The sequence below is a fragment of the Lemur catta genome, chromosome 1, assembly GCF_020740605.2.
Source record: "Lemur catta isolate mLemCat1 chromosome 1, mLemCat1.pri, whole genome shotgun sequence".
In the NCBI taxonomy this organism is placed as follows: domain Eukaryota; kingdom Metazoa; phylum Chordata; class Mammalia; order Primates; family Lemuridae; genus Lemur; species Lemur catta.
In genome coordinates, this window is record NC_059128.1 from 236,150,054 (window position 1) to 236,172,323 (window position 22,270).

The 22,270-nt window shown below is 35.7% G+C and overlaps 1 long non-coding RNA gene across 1 annotated transcript in view; it reads left to right on the forward strand.

Annotated features, from left to right (window-relative positions):
* The first annotated feature begins 19,739 nt into the window (after nt 1–19,739).
* Nucleotides 19,740–22,270, forward strand: part of LOC123642239 — a 156,293-nt gene continuing 153,762 nt past the window's right edge. The window contains exon 1 of the long non-coding RNA XR_006736411.1: nt 19,740–19,918. This is a non-coding gene — a long non-coding RNA (uncharacterized LOC123642239). The remainder of the gene's footprint in view (nt 19,919–22,270) is intronic.

The window sequence follows — 22,270 nt, forward strand, 5'->3', positions numbered from 1 at the left end:
GAGTTTGGCTATTTTAGATTCATCATATAAGTGAGATCATGTAGTATTTGTCCTGTGTCTACCTTATTTCATTTAGCATAACGTCCTCCAATTTCATCCATCATGTTACAAACTAGAGGGTTTCCTTTATTAAGGGAAAATAATATTCTGTTGTATGCATCTATCACATTTTCTTTATCCATTCATCCATCAGTATACATTTAGGTTGCTTCCATGTCTTAGCTATTATGAATATGCTTCAATGAACATGGGAATGCAGACATTACTTTGAGATCCTCATTTCAATTGCTTTGGGTATATATTCAGAAATGGGATTGCTGCATCATAAAGTAGTTATATTTTTGATATTTTGAGGAACTTCCATGTTGTTTTCCATAGTGGATACACCAATTTGCATTCCCACCAGCAGTGTACAAGGGTTCCCTTTTCTCTACATCTTCACCAATATTTGTTATCTTTTTTATGCTGATATTTGTCTTCCTAACAGGTGTGAGGTGATATCTCATTGTGGTTTCAATTTGAACTTCTCTTATTGTGATGCTGAGCAGCACATTCTCATATATGCTTGTTGTCTATTTGTATGTCTTTTTTGAAAAAATGGCTTGTAGTTCCTCTACCCATTTTTTTAATCAATTTTTTCTTCTGAATTGTTTGAGTTCCTTATATATTTTGGATATTAACTTCTTATTAGATATTATATATGGTTTGAAAATACTTTTCTCTCATTCCATAGGGCCGATTTTCATTGGATTGTTTTCTTTGCTGTGCAGAAGACTTTTAGTTTGAAGTAGTCACATTTGTGTATAGTTTATTTTATTGCCTGTGTTTTTGGTGTCATATCCAAGAATGCATTTCCAAGGCCAATGTCAAAATTTCCCCCATGTTTGTTTTCTTCTACTAATTTTACAGTTTTAAGATTTACATTTAAGTCTTTAATTTATTTTGAGTTAATTTTTTAAATAATTCCGTGACAAGGAATACTGTTTCAAAGTAGCGTTCTTTTTTTTTTTTTTTTTGCAAGAATTAAACAAAATTAGGTTTATTTATTTATTTTACTTTTTAAAATTTCAGAATATTATGGGGATACAAAGGTTTTGGTTACATGAATTACTTTTATACAGTTTGAGTCAAAGTTATAAGTGTGTCCCTCACCTAGATGGTGTGCATTGTACTTGTTAGGTGTGAATTAACCCATCCCTTCCTCCCCCCACCACCTGTTTGATTTCATTGAATTTTACTACCATATGTACACATGAGTGTTAATCATTTAGTTCCAATTTAATAGTGAGTACATGTGGTGTTTGTTTTCCATTCTTGTGATACTTCACTTAGGAGGATGGTCTCCAGTTCCATAAAGGTTGTTACAAAAGGTATTAGTTCACCTTTTATTATGGCTGAATATACATGGTATATGTATACCACATTTTATTAATCCACTCATGTATTGATGGGCACTTGAATTGTTTCAACATCTTTGCAATCGTGAATTGTGCTTTTATAAACATTCAAGTGCAAGTGACTGTTTTGTAAAATGACCTTTTTTCCTTTGGGTATATACCCAATAGTGGCATTGCTGGATTGAATGATAGGTCTACTTTTAGTTCTTTGAGGTATCTCCATACTGCTTTCCAAAGGGGTTGAACTAGTTTGCAGTGCCACCAACAGTGTATGAGTGTTCCTTTCTTACTGCATCCACACCAGCATTTGTTGTTTTGGGACTTTTTGACATTAGCCATTCTCACTAGAGTTAGGTGATATCTCATTGTGGTTTTGATTTGCATTTCCCTCATGATTACAGACACGGAGCATTTTTTCATGTTTTTTGGCCATTAGTCTATCTTCTTTTAAAAAGCTTCTGTTTATGTTTTTGTCCACTTTTTAATGGGGTTGTTTGATGTTTTCTTACTGATTTTCTTGAGTTTTTTGTAGATTCTGGTTATTTGCCCTTTATCATGTGTATAGCATATGAATATTTTCTCCAATTCTGTAGGTTCTCTGTTTGCTCTATTGATTGTTTCCTTGACTGTGTAGAAGCTTTTTAATTTAATCAGGCCCTGCTTATTTATTTTTGCTGTTGCTGTGATTGCCTTTGGAGTCTTCTTCATAAATTCTTTTCCTAGGCCTATATCTAGAAGAGTATTTCCAACCTCTTCTTCTAGAATTCTTATAGTTTCATGCCTTAGGTTTAAGTCTGTTTTACATTGTGAATTAATTTTTGTGAGTGGTGAGAGATGCAGATCCTGTTTCAGTCTTCTACATGTGGCCATCCAATTCCCCCAGCACCATTTATTGAATAGGGATTCTTTCCCTCAGTTTATGTTTTTGCCTGCTTTATCAAAGATCAGATGGCAATATGAGGATGGTTTTTATATCTGGGTTCTCTGTTCTGTTCCATTGTTCTAGATCTCTGTTCTTGAGCCAGTACTATGCTGTTTTGGTTATTATAGCCTTGTATATAGCTTGAATTCTGGTAAAATGATGCCTTCTGGTTTGTTCTTTTTGCTTAAGGCTGCTTTGGCTATTCGGGATCTTTTCTGGTTCAATTTGAAACATAGAATTGTTTTTTCTAGATCTGTAAAATTGATGTTTATATTTCAATGGGGATTGTTTTGAATCCATAAATCACTTTGAGTAGTATAGACATTTTAACAATGTTGATTCTACTCATTCATGAGCATAATATGTTTTTCCATTCATTTACATCCTCTGTGATTTCCTTTCTCAATTCTCCCTGCAGAGGTCTTTCCCCTCTTTGGTTGAATATTTTATTTTCTTTGTTGCTATTGTGAAATGTACTGAGTATTTGATTTGATGCTCAGCTTGACTGTTGTTGGTGCATAGGAATGCTACTGATTTGTGTACATTGATTTTGTAAACTGAGACTTTACTGAACTTATTAATAGTTTTCTGTGTACAGATCTTTTACTTCTTTGGTCAAATTTATTCTGATCTATTTTATTTTTGATCCCATTTTGTAAATGGTATTCTTTATTTAATTTCTTCTCTGGATAGTTTGTTGTTAGTATATAGAAATGCTACTGATTTTTTTATGTTGATTTTGTATCTCACAATTTTGCTTAATTCATTTGTTAGTTCTAACTTGTTTTCTTGTGGAGTCTGTAGGGTTTTTTAGATATAAGAACTTGCTATCTGCAAACAGAGATCATTTTACTTCTTCCTTTTCAATTTGTATGCCTTTTATTTCTTTTTCTTGTCTAATTGCTTTGGTTAGGGCTTTCAGTACTATGTTGAGTAGAAGTGGCAAGAGTCATTCTGCTTGCCTTGTTCTAGACTTAGAGGAAAGGCTTTCAGTTTCTCATCATTGAACATGAATTTAGTTGTGGGATTTCTATATATGGCCTTTATTGTGTTGAAAAAAATTTCTTCTGTACCTAATTTGTTGAGAGTTTTTAATCCTGAAAGCTTTTTCTGCATTAATTGAGATAATCATGATTTTTATTCTCCATTCTGTTAATGTGGTGATCGACATTGATTGATTTGCATATGTTGTGTCATCCTTGCATCTCAGGGACCAATCTCACTTGGTCATGGTGTATGATCCTGAATTCAGTTGCTAGTAATTTGCAAATTCAGTTTGCTTATATTTTGTTTATAAATTTTATAACCATATTCATCAGGATATTGGTCTGTAGTTTTCTTTTCTTGTGATGGCTTGTCTAGCTTTGATATCAGGGTAAGGCTGGTTCTATAAAAAGAATTTAAAATTTTCCTACTTATTTTTTTGAATAGTTTAAGAAGGATTGGTGTTAATTTTTAAATGTTTGGGGAATTTACCTGTGAAGTCATCTGGTAGTAAGGTTTTCTTGGAAGGTTTATATTACTGATTCAATTCTTATTTGTTATTTGTTTGCTCAAGCTTTCCATTTGATTCAGTCTTGGAAAAGGAAGCGTGTATGTTTCTAGGAATGTATCCATTTCTTCTAGGTTGTTCATTTTTGGTATATAATTGTTCATTATAGTCCCTTAGGATCTTTTTTATTTGTGTGGCAATGGTTGTAGTGTCCCTCTTTTATTTCTGTTTCTCTTTTTCTCTTTTTTTCTTAGTGAGGCTAGCTGAGGGTTTATTAATTTTCTCTATATTTTCAGAATCCAGCTTTCATTTAATTGATCTTTTCTATTGTATCTCTATTCTCTACTTCATTTCTTTTTGCTGTAATCTCTATTATTTCCTTCCATCCGCTAGCTTTGGGCTGAGTTTCATCTTCTTTTTCTAGTTCCTCGAGGTGTAATGTTAGGTTGTTCATCTGAGATGTTCTTGTTTTCTTAATGTACATGTTTATCTCTATAAACTTCCCTCTTAGAACTGCTGTTGTTGCATTTTATAAGTTTTTGTATGTTGTTTTTTTGTTTGTCTCGAGATATTTTCCAATTTCCCTTTGTATTTATTCCCTGACTCAATGACTATTCAAGTGTTTGTTGTTTAATTTTCATGTATTTGTGAATTTTCCTATTTTTATTTTGTTATTGATTTTTAGTTTTATACCATTGTGTTTGGAAAAGATACTTGAAATGATTTCAGTCTTCTAAATTTGTTTTGTGACCTAGCAGGTGATCTGTCCTTAAAAAGAGAAACTTGTGCCAGGGCCACCTTATCAAATGCATGCACCTGGTTGTCTGAGCAAAGTGCTCTGAGCCTGTTTGTGGAGATTTTGAGGGAACAGAAAAATAAGAAGTTTTAAAATTTACAATATACAAGTATTTCCCCCAAAATGAGGCAAGGTAGCTACATATTTTTACATTTTATATATCTGAAACATCTTCATTCTAGTCTCAGATTTGATTGATAATGTGTCTGGGTATAAAACACTAAGTTGAACATTATTTCCTGTTTTTTTTTTCTAGATTCTTAAAAAATTTTAAAAGTAGTATGTCATTTTTATTTCCATTTCTTGGTACATGACCTCTTTCTTTCTCTGTGGATACATTATTGTATTCTCTCTGCCACCAATTTCCTGAGACAGCGTGATGATATGTCTTGATGTAAGCCCTTTAATCTATTGTGTGGGAGTCCTCAGTGGGTCCTTTCAGACCTGGACTCTCATGCTTTTCAGTTCTGGAGAACTGATTGGAAGCATGAACAGAAATTTTCTTGAAATTTCTTTCTCTACCCGGAAAATGTCTATTCATATTTTAAATTGAAGTTTAAAGATTACATTCATTGAAAAAATTTTTGAACTACCGTTCCACCTCAAAAACAAAGCACACCATCACTACCACCAACCCAGGGCTATTGTTCTGCTTTGTGTACACATCTGTTGCTCCATTTCATAGTAATGATTTTTACTGTTTATTTCCCTGTCCAGACAATGAGCAATTTGAAGATTGAGACTATATCTTAAAAAGACAAATCTGAAAAAGATATTCCTGACAGATACATATTTGCCTTATTGAAATAAATTCAGTATTTTTGAAAAAAATGAAATGCCCCTTGTAAGATAGCAAGTACTATAAGAAACAAAAGCACAGAATATCCTATTTCTTAGTGCAATGAGTAAGAGCTATGGGCAGCTGAGCTGGGATGTTTGTGGGACAACTTCAGGGGTCCTGCTGCCAGATTTAAAAGGGCAGAGGTTTACTGGAATCTATTTGCATTACCTTGAGTGTACTAGATATGACAATCTCATTTCCTAAAGAGAATGTCTTTCTAATGACACTAGCACGAAGCTACCTTTTCCCATCAAAATGGCTAGGTACATGAAGAACATAAACAGTTCTTTCCATGGCAAGTGAAAGAAAATCAAAGTGAAATTTAAAGACTAAAGATAGGTCATCTGGAGGGATCAGCAGAGAAACTAGTGAGCATGCCAATTCCTTGTTTTGGGAGGAATTGGCTGTTTAAATAAAGTATATATATAAACAACTTATTAATAGTGTTGGAACTCTACTGTGTATAAAGTGCTTAATACATATGCCTGTTATTCTAAGCAATACATGTATATGAAGTTTAAGTAAATATTCCGTGTTTAGAATTATATTGCTTATTGAAAAACCTGGAAAGGCATTATGCCTAATTCAAGATGATGCCTATATACAAAGTGATCACTAAACTAAATATCCAGGTTGAGACTGACAGTGCTTGAGTTGTCGTATTTGTTCTGCTCCTCTGCCATCCCCTAGCTTTACTGAGGTATAATTGACAAATAAAAAATGTACATATTTAAGTAGTACAGCATGTTGTTTTGATATGTGTATATGTTGTAAAATGATTACCACTATAAAGCTAATAACGTACATTTCACCTTACGTAGTTACCTTTTATTTTTGTGGTAAGAACATCTAATATCTACTGTCTTAGCAAATTCTGAGTACACAACACAGTATTGGTAACTATAGTCCCTGTGCTGTACATTAGATATGCAGAACTTATTCATCCTGCATAACTGAAGCTTTGTACCCTTTGATCATCATCTCCCCATTTCCCTCACTTCCCAGTCTCTGGCAACCACCATTCTACTCTCTGCTTCTATGAGTTTGATTTTTTTAGATTTCACATACAAGTTAGGTCATGCAGTATTTATCTTTTTGTGCCTGGCTTTTTTCACTTAGCATAATGTCCTTCAGATTCAACCATGTTGTCACAAAGGACAGGATTTTCTTTTTTTTAAAGGCTGAATAATATTCCATTATATTGAAGGAATTGAGAATATGCTATCCCAAAATATGTTTCTCCAGTATATTGACTATTTTGAATTAAAGGCATTTAAAAAAACAGCAGGTGCAAGAAGATCACTCTGACCTTCATTCTGTTTCTTGACAGTAAAAGATGAAATTCTCTTGTGAGGGATGTCTTCCCTGCACAAAAAGGAATAACATTCTTATAATTAAAGAAGAGAAGCTGAAACTATTTCTGTGAAAAGTGCCATTGGAATTTTGATAGGGATTGCATTTCATTTGTTTATCTCTTTGGTTAATATGGACATTTTACCAACAGTAATTATGAACACATAATGTTTTTGTATTTATTTGTTTTTTAAATTTATTTCATGAATATTTAATGGTTTTCAATGTATAGATCTTTTATTCTCTTCACTATATTTATTTGTAAATGTTATTTTTTGGATATTACTAGGTTATAAATTAGATAGTTGTCTTGATTTCTTTTTTTGGATTGTTTGTTGTTAGTGTATAGAAATGCTACTGATTATTATATATTGATTTTGTATCCTGAAACTTTGCTGAATTCATTTATTAGTTCTAACTGTTGTTGCTGTTGTTTGTGAAGTCTTTAGGGTTTTCTAGATATCAGAACATGGTATCCACAAATAGAGAAAATTTTACTTCTTTTCTTACATGGATGCCTTTTATTTCTTTTTCTTGCCTAATTTCTGTGGTTAGAACTTCCAGTACCATTTTGAACAGCATCGATAAGAGTGAGTATCCATGCCTTGTTCCTGATCTTAGAAGAAAAGCTTTCAACTTTTGACCATTAAGTATGATGTTAGCTGTGGGCCTTTCATATATGGCCCTTATCATGTTGAGGTTCATTCCTCTTATTCCTAATTTGTTGAGAGTTTTTATCACAAAAGGATGTGGAATTTTGTCAAGTGCTTTTTTTTGCATCTATTGAGATTATCATGTGATTTTTATGCTGCATTCTGTTAATGTTATATATCATATCATAGTTATTGGTTCATATATGTTGAAGCATCCTTACATCCAAGGGATAAATTCCACTTACCATAACATTTGATCTTTTTAATTTGCTATTGAATTTGATTTGGTAGTATTATATTGAGGATTTTTGCATGTATTAATATGTTCATCAGGGATAGTGCCTGTGATTTCCTTTTCTTACAGTGTCTTTGTCTGGCTTTGGTATCAGCATAATGCTGGTCTTGGAAAATGGTAATCATGAGACTTGCATAAAACTTCTTATAGTTATAGCAATCTATTTACAAATGATAACAACTTAACATGTACTGCACGCAAAAACCCTGCATATTAACTTCACTTACCCCCATATTTTATGTTATTGATATCATAGTTTATAAAAGATATAAATATCAAAAGACAGCTTATATCTTTTTATATTGTATATCCATTAAAATTTATTGGAGCCATAGTTTTTGTTAATACTTTTGTCTAACTTTCTTACTATAGTTAAAAGTGATTTATATACCACTATTACAGTATTAAAGTTATCTGAATTTGACTATGTTCTTACATTCACACTGAGTTTTATACTTTCATATGTTTTCATGTTGTTAGTGTCCTTCTACTTCAACTTGAAGAACTCACTTCAGCATTTTTTGTAAGGCAGATCTAGTGGTGATGAACTCTCCCAGCTTTTCTTTGTCTGAGAGAATCTCTATCTGTCCTTCATTTCTGAAAGACATCTTTGCCAGGTACTTTCTTTCTTGGCATCTTTTTTCTTTTAGGGTTTTGAATGTATCATCTCACTCTTGCCTGGCCTTCAAGGATTCTGCTGAGAAATCTGTTAATAATCTTATGTGGATTCTCTTGTATGTGACACACTCTTTTCTCTTACTGCTTTCAAAATTGTGTTTGACTTTTGAGAATTTGATTATAATGTGCCTTAGAAAAGATCTCTTTATGTTTCATTGTTTGGTATACTTTGGGTTTCATGGATCTGGATGTTCATTTCCCTTTACAGATTTGGGAAGATTTCTGTCATTATTTCTTTATATACACTTTTGTTCCTTTCTATTTTGCTGTTCCTTTTGAGTTTTCCATATGCATATATTGGTTTGCTAGATTGTATCCCACACATCCATAGGCTTTTAATTGTTTTCATTCTTTTTTATTTTTGCTCCTCTGACTGGATAATTTCAAATGACCTATCTTTGAGCTCACTAATTCTTTCTTCTTCTTGATTGAGTCTGCTGTTGAAGCTCTCTAATTAATTTTTCAGTTCAGTCATTGAATTTTGCAGCTCTAGAATTTCTGTTTAGTTCTTTTTATGATTTCTATCTCTTTGTTGAACTTTTCATTTTAATCACATATTGTTTTACTAATTTTGTTTAGTTGTCTATGTTCTCTTGTAGCTCACTTATCTTCTTTAAGATGGCTATTTTGAATTTTTTAGGCAGTTTGCAAACCTTCATTTCTTTAAGGTTGGTTACTAGTGCTTTATTTTTGTTTGTTTGGTAAAATCATGTCCCTGATTCATGTTCTTGTGGCTTTGTATTGATGTCTATGCATTTGAAGATGCAGAAACCTCTTCCAGTCTTTATAGACTGGCTTCATCTGAGGAAGTCCTTCACCAGTCATCCCACCCAGAGATTCTGGGTAGGCTTGCTGATGGAGTCTGCAGGCTGGCTGTCCTGGTGCCTGGGTCAGTGGGTGATTGGGCCTGGTACTTGGGTTCATATGTGCTGGCCTGGAGTCTAGGGCCATGGAGGCCATCCTGGTGGTTGGACAGGCCTAGGTCCTGGTGCTACAGGGACAAGCCTGGTTCCTGGATCCATAAGGATGCATTGGGGCTTGAGGTTGTTGAGGCTGGCCTGGTGCCTACAGCCTGAGTCTACAGGGGTGGGGGGCCACAGGGATAGTCCTGGGTCCACTGGAGTAGCCTGCAGCTTGGGGCCATGGGGGGTGGCCTGGGCCATGGGGGTTGGCCTAAGCCCTAGTTTTATGGGGCTGACTGGCCTGGCACTAAGGTGGATTTGGAGCTTGGGACTAGGAGATGGGACTAGGTGTTGGGCCCATGGGGGTTGTGCTGGACTCTGGAGCTGCAGAGGCTGTCTTGGTACTGGGATGGGCCTGAAACATGGGGCCAAACTGGAGCCTGGAGTTGTGGGGGTCTGACTGGCACTGGGGTTCACTGGGGTGGGCCTAGTGCCGGGATCCATGGCAAAGTCAGGTGCTTATTTTACTCTCCGTTTCCCTCATAGATGGTATCTCTATGTTGCACTGAGTGGCTTGGAGGAGGGGCAACACAGGTAAGGTACAACTGTCCTTTCTACCCTCTTCAATGCATCTTTTCTTAATTCTGTGCTCTACCCAGATGCTATAATCTCTCATCTGTATTCCTTACATTTTGTGAAGGTATTTTCATGCATGCATGGTTGTTCAAACTGATGTTTCTGTGAGAGGACATGTGTTGGAAACTCCTAGCTGCCATCTTGCTGGTGTCTATTTGTTTTCTATAAAGGTATGAAAGAAAAATAAAAGGGTGGAAAAATGTGGCATCAATAATTTAAATAATTCATTTGTATTTTATCAAACAACCTAAGAATAAACTCAAGGAGCAGTTAAAAACAAAATGTTTACCAATAAACTGGGTTAGTTCATTTTTAAATCTTGTATTTATTTTCATAACAAAGCATAACAATGCCCACAAACAAATATCCTTAGAATATCACAGTTTACCAAGCACTTTCATATATATATATTTTTTTCTTCAACTCTCACTGGTTAAATAACAACTCAGTGCCATAGATTGCATTATTATCCTCCTTTTGCTGATTATGAACTAAGACTCAGAGAGAGAGAGTTTAAATGTTTTTCCATGTTTACACATCCAGTCAGTGGTAAAGTTGTATCCAATTGAATTTTCCAAGTCTTTTCTACTAAACCATAGCTAGCATTTGATTTGTGGTATTTTATTGAATTCTAATATGCTGGCTCTGAGTGAATAGTAAAAAGAGTTTATCTTGTAAAGAGGGGTATAACACAAATAGTTCCCTCCTTCTTTTGCCTCCCTCTATGTCTCTTTATCTTCCTTTTAGTCCTCTCCTCCTCCTCCTTCTCTTAGCTTTTTGTGAAACACAGACACTTTTCAGCAAATCTGATGTTGTGCCTCCCCATTGCAATTCCTTTGCCACAAAGACCATGGGGACCCTGGGGTATGAATAGTGCATGCTAGGAACTAGAGTCAGATATGCCATTAGGTTACTGGCAAAGTATTTTTGGACTACATGTTTGTCGGTAAGTGTGTAAATTAGTACTGTGAACTAAAAAGAAAATCCTAAGCCTTCTGCTAACTGAATAGGCCCCTCTTGGCCAAGGGGACCCCCCCAAACACATTAAAACTGTGTTCCCAGCCATGATATCATAGGAGAGATAAAGCACAATTACATAGGTACGTGATTTCCCTTCATAAATACTCATGACTCTTCCTATAGCTTGTTGAATGTGTATATTTAGCCACCTCACTCAGTATAAAATCTTGTTCCTTTTTCTGTTCCTTTGAAACACGTGTTCCTGACTTCTGGCTGGGCTCTGCTTTCCAACCTATTGGAATGGCTGCCCAACAGGCTGCTACCCTTTATGAGAAATAAAGCTCTCCTTTTCCCAAAGTATTAACCAAATTATTATTTTTTTTTTCAGTTAACAGTTCCTACTATAGATCAAAAGAAGGGGGTAAAAAAACAGATTGCTAAGCCAGCATACAAGAGAAAGGAATAAAAGGGGAGGAAGTAAAAACATAGGATTATATGTATTAGAAATTTGGGTCCATTCAAATTTTTTAACACTTTGAAGTTTACATATTTTCTTTTTCTTTTCTTTCCATTCTTCTTTCTTTTTTTCTCACTTTCTTTTTTCTTCTTTTTTCTAGTGGCAGGATGAACATATTCTAGCTTTAATCTGGTGATTTATATTTAATGAATTAAAAAGTAAATTAGAATAATCATTGAAATTTAATTGGAAATAGACCTAAAGCAGAGGAAAACTTTTCCTCTTTGGTTTTCTTTTCTGTTTTCTGTTCTCTACTGCTCTTTAATTGATTGGGTTGCTTTCCTAGTCATAAGTGAGTTGTTTCTTATAAAATTAAATTGATATTGTCATTTCTGGAGATGGCTCCAAGTGGCAAGAAGATGTTTTTAAAATCAAAAGCAAACTGACAGTTAAAAACAAAACCCAGAATCTCCCAAAGTTGTCTTGGGGAGAGTGTGTGTATGTGGGGACTATGTATTCCTGCTATGAAACCTGTAATCATTCATCCATGTAAAAAGGGATCACAATGTGTGTGTTTTTGCATGTGTCCTCATAGCCTGCCTGACTCCTATTTTTTTATACATGCTACAGTGGTTTGTTTTTCCTCTTTCCTGTAGGAAATAATGAATGAGAATTACAGAAAATATGCTAAGTAGCTGTTTGGGTTAAACTTCCTTAGCCTAATTGTCTGAATATGAGTAGTCTCATAACATGCAGGAGATGAGGTGTTGGTAGGCAAGGAAAAATCTGGAGGAATGCGTGAGTATTTTGCATTTCTAGTTGGGAAACTTAATGAATCACATATTACAGTTGATGACCACTGCTGTGTTCTGTACACAGCATCTGCCAGGCATGGTGCAGCAGGGTGTGCTTATTAGAGGCCATTTGTCACAGAGAGATCTTAACCTCCCTTGCTATTGCTCCCAGGTGCCTGGGTTGAAGTACTGATGAATTAATTGACAAAGCTAAGATTCTTAGAAACAAAACCCACAGAATATCCACAGGCTTTAGTAGCACTTTAGTGACTATGTCATTTCCCTAGCTTTGCCTCTGTTTTCACATCTGAAAAGACAGAGGCTCTAAAAAAAATGACTTGCCTGAAGTCCTAATTTAACCTACATCTTATAACACCAAGCATCAAAGTTTTCTCGTTGAACCATAGAAATCATAACTGTGAAAAACGCAAGTCTGTGTTTGCTCTGTTACAGAAGGCTGAGGCTTCTATTATGCTATTTTAATACTCATCGTAAGAGTGAAAAAGAATGGTCTGCTGATATCTGATGTGCAACCTGAAAATTCCAGTCTCCAGGGGCTCCTGAAATTTCTCAGAATCTATAAGCTCTGAAATATTTCAGGGAGGAATAGAGAGTGGAGGTCAAGAACACAGATTCTGAAGCCAGACTGCTCACGTTTATGGCCTCAGAGTAGCTATTAAATTTCTTTCTTCATCTTTCTTCATCTTTTGTTTGCAAAATGGAGAACATAATAATATGTCCTTCTTAGTTTAGGGACATTACTATGTGCACATCTCATGGACGAATGGCTGTGAGTACTACTCAGAAGTATGGGCTTTGGAGCCTAACTACTGGGATAAAAATCTAGGTTCCTCCACTTGTTAGCTCTATAATCTTGAGCAAGTTACTTAACCTCTCAGTGCCTCAGTTTTCTCATGTGTAAAATGAGAATATTAGCATCTATATGAATTATTTGGCATAAAAAGGGAGAAATAATATATACAAAACTCTTATAATAGTCCCTTGCACATAAGTAGTCAATGAATATTAGCTGTTATTATTACCATTTATACTTAGAATTACCATATAGTTTATCATCCACACTGGAACACCTTTGGAATTTGAAAGGGAACACTATTAAGAATTACACAAGAACAATAGAAATTAACAGTGACTTTCCCATGGCAAACAGAAATGTTGGGTCACTAGTTTAATACTGATCTAGGCAGGATTCACAGGCTATTTCTAGGTAGAAGGGTAGCCTTTCTTCAGGTCTTTGACTCAGAATGAGTCAGAACTCTTCTGAAATGGATTCTCGAATTCTTCCAGCTTTCTCAACTTTCAGCATTTTGATGCTTGGTGTCACCTATGGCCTTCTCTTCCATGTGGCTTCTGGTGATGTGCTCCAAGGCTCAGCCAGGAGGTCAGGCCCTTCTGTTTCTACTCCACATTCTCTTTATAAGGAACAAAACCAATGAAGTTAGAATAAAATTCATAGTCAAATCCTAAATCAGCTTACCCTTGCACATTTTTCTTCCCCCTTCAAAAATATCTTTCAAGGAAAAAGGAGTGAAGCTCAAAATAATACCACATGCATTTGTGATGTCTTCCTCTATCTGCAAAGCCCAGGACAGAGTGCCCCTGGCCTTTTCAGATGAGCCCCCAGGGAAGGAGCAGAAGAACACAGAGAGAAGACAGCATGTGGATGCAAGCTCTATGAGGAGCTTTCTCTGAGCTCTGTTAGAGTCTTTTATCACTCTAAAGATAAAGGAGTCAGTGGGGGGTGTGGGTCTTATACATTAGGAAAAAAGTGGCAGAATTAATTTGACAGTGCATCTGGAAGTTCATTTTATCTTCTCCTGGATTTTGGCAGTATTAAAAGTTTTATCAAATTAACCATGCGGTAATATGATAGGAATGTTTCCCCAAACCATTTAAAACTACTTATGTATATAACTGCAGAAAAGAGGAAAAACAAGTGGGCACAAGTACCAGAAAACTCATTTGTGAGTTGATAATAGAAGTGAATTTTGACTTTAATTTACTTTTTTTTGAGACAGAGTCTCACTCTCTCACCCGGGCTAGAGTGTCATGGTGTCAGCCTAGCTCACAGCAACCTCAAACTCCTGGGCTCAAGAGATCCTCCTGCTTCAGCCTCCTGAGTAGCTGGGACTACAGGTGTGCACCATAATCCCCTGCTATTTTTTCTATTTTTAGTAGAGACAGGGTCTTGCTCTTGCTCAGGCAGGTTTTGAACTCTTGACCCTAAGCAATCTTCCCACCTCAACCTCCCAGAGTACTAGGATTAGAGGTGTGAGCCGCCATGCCTGGCCTAGTTTATATGTATTTTGAATAAATTGGAAAGTTATGGTCGATCCTGCTAAGTGCGAGGGGAGTGATACCACCCAGAGGTATGCCTAGATTTCCCGAAAATACTGTGGCGATCTTAGAGAGCTGAGTTATATATTGAGATTTCTGAGTGGGCTCAGCACCTAGTAGTTTCTCACTTTGGGGGTCTTCGTTACACTGAGGAGGCCTTTGCATTGGGTGCCTTGTAGCCCACATGCATGTATTTTTAAATAGATTTTCATTTTCTTCTGGTTTAGGAGATTAAAGTGCTCATTTGTATTATGAATCTTGTTCAAGATTTACCTCCTCTGTGAAATCTTCTTATCTCTCAAAAGATGGAATTAGACATGTCCTAATTGATCTTAGACTTTACTGCTATGATAACATCTTTCATGATTGATTACAAATGCTGGCTTACAAGTTTATCTTCTGTATTAGTCTTTGAAATTCTTGGAAAAGGAGCTGAGTCATCAGTGTTGAATGAATTACAGAGTCCTAGTATGGACTCCTCAAACCTTTTTCCAAATTGAACAGAAACTCTTTGTGAGCTTCAGAATTACATTTGAAAAGTTGTACCTAGATCCTGTGGTGAATCTGTTCATATTTTCTTAGGCCAGCCTAGATTATAATGTGATGTGTTAGAGATGCCTAGGACCTGGCTTGCATGCAAGTTACGTAAAATTCTTTGGTCTATTGGTTGGCATATTCATTGGTGCTCCTAAATAATATTTTTTTAAAGTATTGACTAAAAACCATCTGCATTAGAATTGTATGGGCAGGTTTTTATAATTATAGATTTCTCTACCTTATCACAGAACTGAGAAATCAGAATAACAAGAAACGAGTCCTGGGATTCTGCACTTTCACCAGACTCTTAGGTAATTTTTATGCTAAGTAATATTTGAGGACCAATGCTTTAGTGTATTATAGGATGGTAAATTTCTCATACTTAAATACACTGAATGACATAAATATTAATAATAATGGCTAAGTTTTATTTAGTACTTATTAGGTGATGGTAGGATCTATTACTATATTATAATTTCACAGATATATTATGAGAATTATGAATTAATGTACCTGCCTAAAAGATACTGCATAGCTGTGAAGTACAATTATTGCTTTATTTCCATGAGCTCACAGAATAATTTGATAGTAGAATTAAAAACTGAATCCAGGAAACTCATTTTGCATCCTTCACTGCTTACTAGAGTGACTTGCAAAAATAAAGAGGAAATGTATTATTTACTACTCTGCTCTAATATTATCTCATTTTTTACTTCTTTTTCTTTGATTCTGTCTATGGGTCCTCCCTGTACAGATGGCCAACTACATATGGCTTGTCATCCTTCTACATTTCTCACGGAAAGCAAATGTAGTTTCACGGTTTTGATGAGGTTCAGGACATACTGCCCCAAAATGTTTTAAGCTGAAGGAATTTGATACAACTACAGAAGCAGAAAGGCCTTTCTGACCTTCCCTGCCTTTCTCCCCTGAAGCAGGTCCTAACCTGGGAAGGATTTTCTGATTTTCCTCTGAAGCAGGTCATAAGATCATCAGGTGAGAGGCCCCCTCCCTATCCTCAGAGGAAAGAAACATCCTTATGTTTGAAGACAAAGGGTCACAGAGAAGAATTTGAACAAAAAGGCCTTGCCAACTTTCTCCCGTTTATTACCATTAGCTCACATCCTTTTTGCCCAATCATATTTCTCCATGACTATTCACTCCTCATTAAACCTACTATAAAAAATATTAGGTTTAAATATTTCTTTGGTTCTTCATTTTCTTAAGAAGGCTCCCATGTCACATAAAACTTACATTAAATGAATTTGTATGCTTTTCTCTTGTTAATCTGTCTTTTGTTATAGGGACCTCAGTCATGAACTTAGGATGGACAAGAAAAAGATATTTTTCCTCCCCTACAGTTTCAAGAAATCATAATTTTTGGATAGTGACACACGCTTATCATTGGCACATGCATGGTACAATGGATTTATTCACTTATACAGGTGAACCTAACAAACAACGGAAGAGATAGAATATTAACAATAACTTCCATCTACTTATGTGCCCTTCCTTTTATTGTATTCTCTTAATTTTATCTGTCAATTTTTTTTCAGTAGTTTTATCCTAAATGTATATGCCTAAATAATAAATTATTTTATTTTAATTGTTTTTAAATTCAACAAAATGGTATTAGTCTCATGAAACTTCTTATTTGCTTAATATTAATGTACTGCATTTTATCCATATTATTGTGGGGAGCTAAAGTTCATTTATTTTCACTGCTATATAATATTTCTTTATTTGGGTATACCAAAATTTTTATTCTAGTCTCCTTTATATAGGCATTTTTAATGTTTACAATTTTGTTTTATTATACACACTCTTTCCAAGAATATACATGTATATGTTTCCTGATGCACATGTGTAAGAGTTTCTCATACATACCTAGGGGCAGAAGTATTAGGTCATAGAGTGTGCATACTTCCAAATTTACTCAAAAAATTTGACCTTGAAGAGACCTTGTCTGTTTTGCCTATTTATCTTAGTAAAGTTTAATAAAAATCTCTAATCTCTCCCAAAGAGATGCAAGACAAGTAAAAAATGTAACTCCAATCACTTTTCTCCATATTAAGTAATTATTATTGCCTACATTTTTTTCTAATTTTTCTCAGATATTGTTTCCCTTACTAACTCATAATGGCAGGACAGTGTACTGATGAGCGTTATGGGTTCAAATCCTGGGCCTACTATGTGCTGTAATTTCTTAAGCAAGATATTTGGTGTATTTTGGCCTGGTTTTTACATCTATATGTGAGGATATTAGTAGTAACTATCCCATAGATTTGTTATGAGAATTAAACTAGTTTACATATTTATACATTTAATATATAAAGCACTTTAAATAATTTCTAGCAATAGTAATACATTAGCTATTGCAGTTTATATTTTATTTGTTCCTAATTGTTTTATCCCTAGATAATTATTGTTAGTGCTTTAGACAATTAATACTTGATTAGATTTACTTATGCTTGCTGTTTCCTCTGCTTACCATTGGTTCTTGCATCCTACTCCTTCATTACCATAAATTTCTAACCTTCTTCCTGAATTGTCTTCTAATCATTTCTTTAGTAAGTATTTGTGAGTACTAATTTTTAAAATTGGTAATGCTTTTCTTTTGCTTTGCTTCTAAGTTGTGATTTAGCTAAGCCTAGAAATTAAGGTTGAATGTTTTAACTCAGCACTTGGAAGATTCATTGTCTCCTCTCTTTATTACTGTTAATGAGCTGCATTCTAAGAGTCTGTTTTTGTTTGTATGAAGATGACCTGTCTTTTTTCCTCTGGGTGCTTTTAGGATATTTTCTTTTTGTTTCTGGTTAACTCAAAATATTATGAATTATATATATTCTTAAATACAAGACTTTATTTTTTTGTTAATTGTAGATAATATTCAGCCATTTGTTTTTTTCCCACAAATTAGTTTATCATACATATCCTGCAATATACCATAGCCTATAGTTTCACAGTTTTAGTAGCTGAGTAAGCTGAAACCCAGAGGTTAAATGGGTTTTCTAACATTAATAAAGAATTATCTACAATGAGTCAATAGAGGATTATTTTAGTAATAATGATAATAATAATTACTATTATTATCACCACAGAAATGAACTCCTTTTTCTGAGTGCAAAGGCCCAAGATTCATCTTTATCTCATTAAATGCCAACCCATACAGAAACGACATTTGAAAAATGAGATCATCCTGAAAAAACAGATCTATTTAATGTTTTAAGATATTGTACTACTTCTGACACTAGGATACTGGAATTACAATGGCGTGGGTGGTGGTGGAAGTTGGTTCTAGTGACTGATTGTAGAGAGCTTTTTGGGGAGATTCTAGGAGGGAGGTCCAGTAGCTCTCTCTAAGTTTATATAAATGTTTCCATTTGTCTTCTAGATGTTCATCAAGAATTCTATTTCAGGTATTCAAATTATCATCCTCTGCAATGGGTTGAATGATGGTTCTCAAAAAGATATATCCCTATCCTCATCTCTAGAACCTGTGACTATTACCTAATCTGTCAAAAGACACAATTAAGTTAAAGATTTTAAGAGAAAGATGCAGGATGGTCCAGGTGAGCCCTAAATGCAATCTCATGTATTCTTATAACTAGAGGCAGAGGGAGTTTTATGAGAGAAGAGGAGGCAATGTGACCACAGAGTGATGTGGCCACAAGCAAGGAGCACCTGGACCCACCAGAAGCTGGAGGAAGCAAGGGACAGATTCTCCACTAGTGTCTTTGAAGGGAGCACAGCCATGAAGACATTTTGATTTCTGACTTTTGGCTTTCAGAACTGTGAGAGAATATATTTGTTATTATAAGCCACGAAGTTTGAGGTAATTGGTTACAGCAGCCACAGGAAACCAATATATCCCCCATCAGAGACATGCTATGTTAAATTCTTGGGAGTTGGGCTTCCTATTTCTCTTGGAATTTTCCAGAGTTTCACTATTACCCCTGGGATTACTGCTGCATCCTGGCACTGGTGAGCTTATAGAATGGTGTGGAATATGGGATGGGGAGAATCCACAACCAGGGAGCTTGACAGTAGGACTTACTGTCAAGATGGGGAAGCTGGGTTGCCATGGATAGAGGCACCTCTAACCCAGATTCACACAGGGGCAAAAAGAACTATTCCACTGAGTAGCTAGAAGTTTTGTGCTTAAAAGATGAGATGATTTGGGAACTAGAGAGGGTGGGTGAGTGTCAAAGACAAGAGGAATAGGACACAGGTGAGCTTAGGAACATTGTGTTCTGTAGTTTATGCAAGGTCTTCACCACTTTTAATTGACTCAGACTTGTATTTGGAGACTCTCATATCGGAGCCTTCTTTCAAGGTACTTCCCACACTCATAGTTATATCAGAGGAGAAGACAATGTCATATTCTTCTTTAACTGGGGTGTTGGGTACTTGGGTGTTTGTTATTGTGTGATTATGTCTTATATGATTTTAGAAATAATCATACATGTCTTATGATTATGTAATGTATTTTTAAAATCCCCTCTACTAGTCAAGGAGTTACAATTGAAATTGACAATAATTGCTATTCTTTTTAGAGAAATAGCCCATACCCTTAACTAGATTGCTATGTATGAAGCATCTGTTTGTGTGGTGCTTGCCAGCAAGTCTAAATGAGCAATATTGAATAATAATAACTTACCCCTCTACCACTGCAGATCCCAGATGTGAACTGACACTTCCACTCCAATTTTTGATATTGGAAAAGCTCCCTGGCCCACTTCTATAGTTATTAGGACATGATCCCAGATTGGCTTCAAGCAAGCATCATGTGGAGCCAATTCACAGGCCATGAGCATGATTTATCTACCTAGTCAAGCTGATTTTCATGGGTAAACCGTATTCTCTATTAATAGAAGGGTATTATAGTATCTTGGTCTGATACGTGCAGCACATTCCTGGGGTAAGGGCACATGATGAAATATGGCTTTAATCATCATACTTTAAATGTGAAAGAAAACTAATACATATCTTGACCCATAACAGGTGTTTAATACATGATCGTTCATTCTGACAGGCATTGACAAAAGTCTAAGTCAGGGGTCCTAGAGTATTTTCAGAGTGGAAAGGATATAAACAACCAAGGCATGTGCCAGGATGTTTGGTACAACCTGTTGAACACTGGCATTTTTCTCTGAGATGTGACCAAGAAGGCTTAGTCTGAATCTCCATGGATTCTGCATGACTTTCATGGGGAAGCTTCCAGACTGAGGCATAGACTTTGGTGGGACACATCAAGGTGCTCTTAGAGGCTTCTTCTTGTCCCATTCTTTATGTAGAAAGCTTAAATCCTTTCCAGTATCTTCCCTGAATGGTCATCCAATCTATGTTCAAAGATCTCCATGGTATCTCATCACTCTTATTTCCACTACTAGAAAGTTTTATCGCTTTTTTCATAGCTAAAATTCCTTTGATTTATTATCTCACACTTTCCCTGGGTCAGAGTCGAGGCACATCTTAAGTGAGTCCTCTGCCCAGGGTCCCACGAGGCTGCCTGCAAGGTGTTGTCCAGGCTATCCCACTTTCTGGGCTTGGAGTTCACTTCCAGACTCACGTGGTCAATATCAGAATTCAGTGCTTGCAGCTGTGTAGGCCTTGAGGTCCTTGTTACCTTGCCGACTGTCACCGAGGACCATTCTCAGGCCCTGAAGGCCTCCCAGTGTTCCTTGCCACAGGCCACCTCACAACATGGCAGCTTACTTCTTCCAGACATTTTTCTAGGTGTTTTTATCTCTATCTTTTTATTTTCTTTTTTTTTGCAACTCCATTTATATGTATACTAAATTTTTGCATTTTTTTCTCCTTGTCTCTTAACTCTTCTTTCTTGTTTTCCTATACCTTTATATCTCTGGGCTGTACCCTGGGCAATTTTTTCATATCTGCCTTGCAGGTAACTAATTCTGTCTTTGACTGTGTTTAACTTTTGTTTTTTAACATACTGACTGAGTTTTCAATTTCAATGACTATATTTTTTCATTTGTAAGTATTATTTATATTTTGTTTTTTCCTGTTCCGAACCTTTCCTGTCTTCCTGTTTGCTAAATGGTGGACCAGCCCTTTAGCCTAACATAAAAGGCCATTCAAAATTTGTCCCCAAGCCCCTGACAAAGACTCTACTTATTCAGGATCCTCTAAGTTCTCTTTTTGACTAGGACTCACCCTTGGACTCTGTCCTTGGGCCACTTCCTCCAGTTTTAGCAAGATTTCTGGATCAGTTTACTGAGAATCACCTACCCTGAATACCTGATCAAATTCCTTATCCCTCACACTCAATATCTCATCACCCTGGCCTGCTTTCAGCAAGAATCCTGTTGAGTCAGTTTAGCCTGAACCCCCTACCCCTGACGTTTCCTCTTGGCAATTTTTCATCCACTGCCTCCCACTATGCTCCTTGGCTATAAATCCCCACTTGTCCTTATTTCTTGTATACAGAATGGAGCCCAGTTCTACTTTTTCTCCCTATTGCAATCGTTCCTGAACATAATCTGTCTTTGCCTCTTTAACTCCTGTCCAGCTCTGGTTTCCTTTTCAATTTGTTTCCTTAGCACTTCAGTGTTGTCTTTGATCTTGTATCTTAAGTCCTCATTCTTCTCCCCATGTGTCAGCCTTCAGAACATCACTATTCCTTTACGCATGCTACTCTTGTTGGAGATCATTTCCCTTCTTTTCCACTTGGTGAGCTTCTGTCCATCCTTTAAGACCTCGCTAAGAAATCCTTTCTTGTCAACCTTTCATTGATTCCTTTATTATTCTGTACTTCTATGACACCATGGACGTAACATTTTTACATTATTACCTTATTAGTCATTTTTCTATTTCTTCCACTAAATTGTGAGCACCACATCATTACCACCCATGTCATATTCAACTTGTTCACCTTTGTATTTCTGCGTTTCCCATTTAGTGCCTAGCACATAGTCAGTACTCCATGAATTTTATTGTTAGATGAAAAAATAAATTTATTTAAATTCACCTACACTACTAAGTACAGACTACAATTAAGTAGTTAATTGTGGTCTATACTCTGTGTATTCTGACACATTATACAGAGAATAAATCTCTAAGGAAAACTATTTGTAAATGAAATTGAAAAGTGAAGCATAACTTCTTATTTTCCAAGTTGCTAGATCTTACTGTTGATAAATCATCAATCATTCTTACCAGCTTTTTAGCTGTTCTGTGAC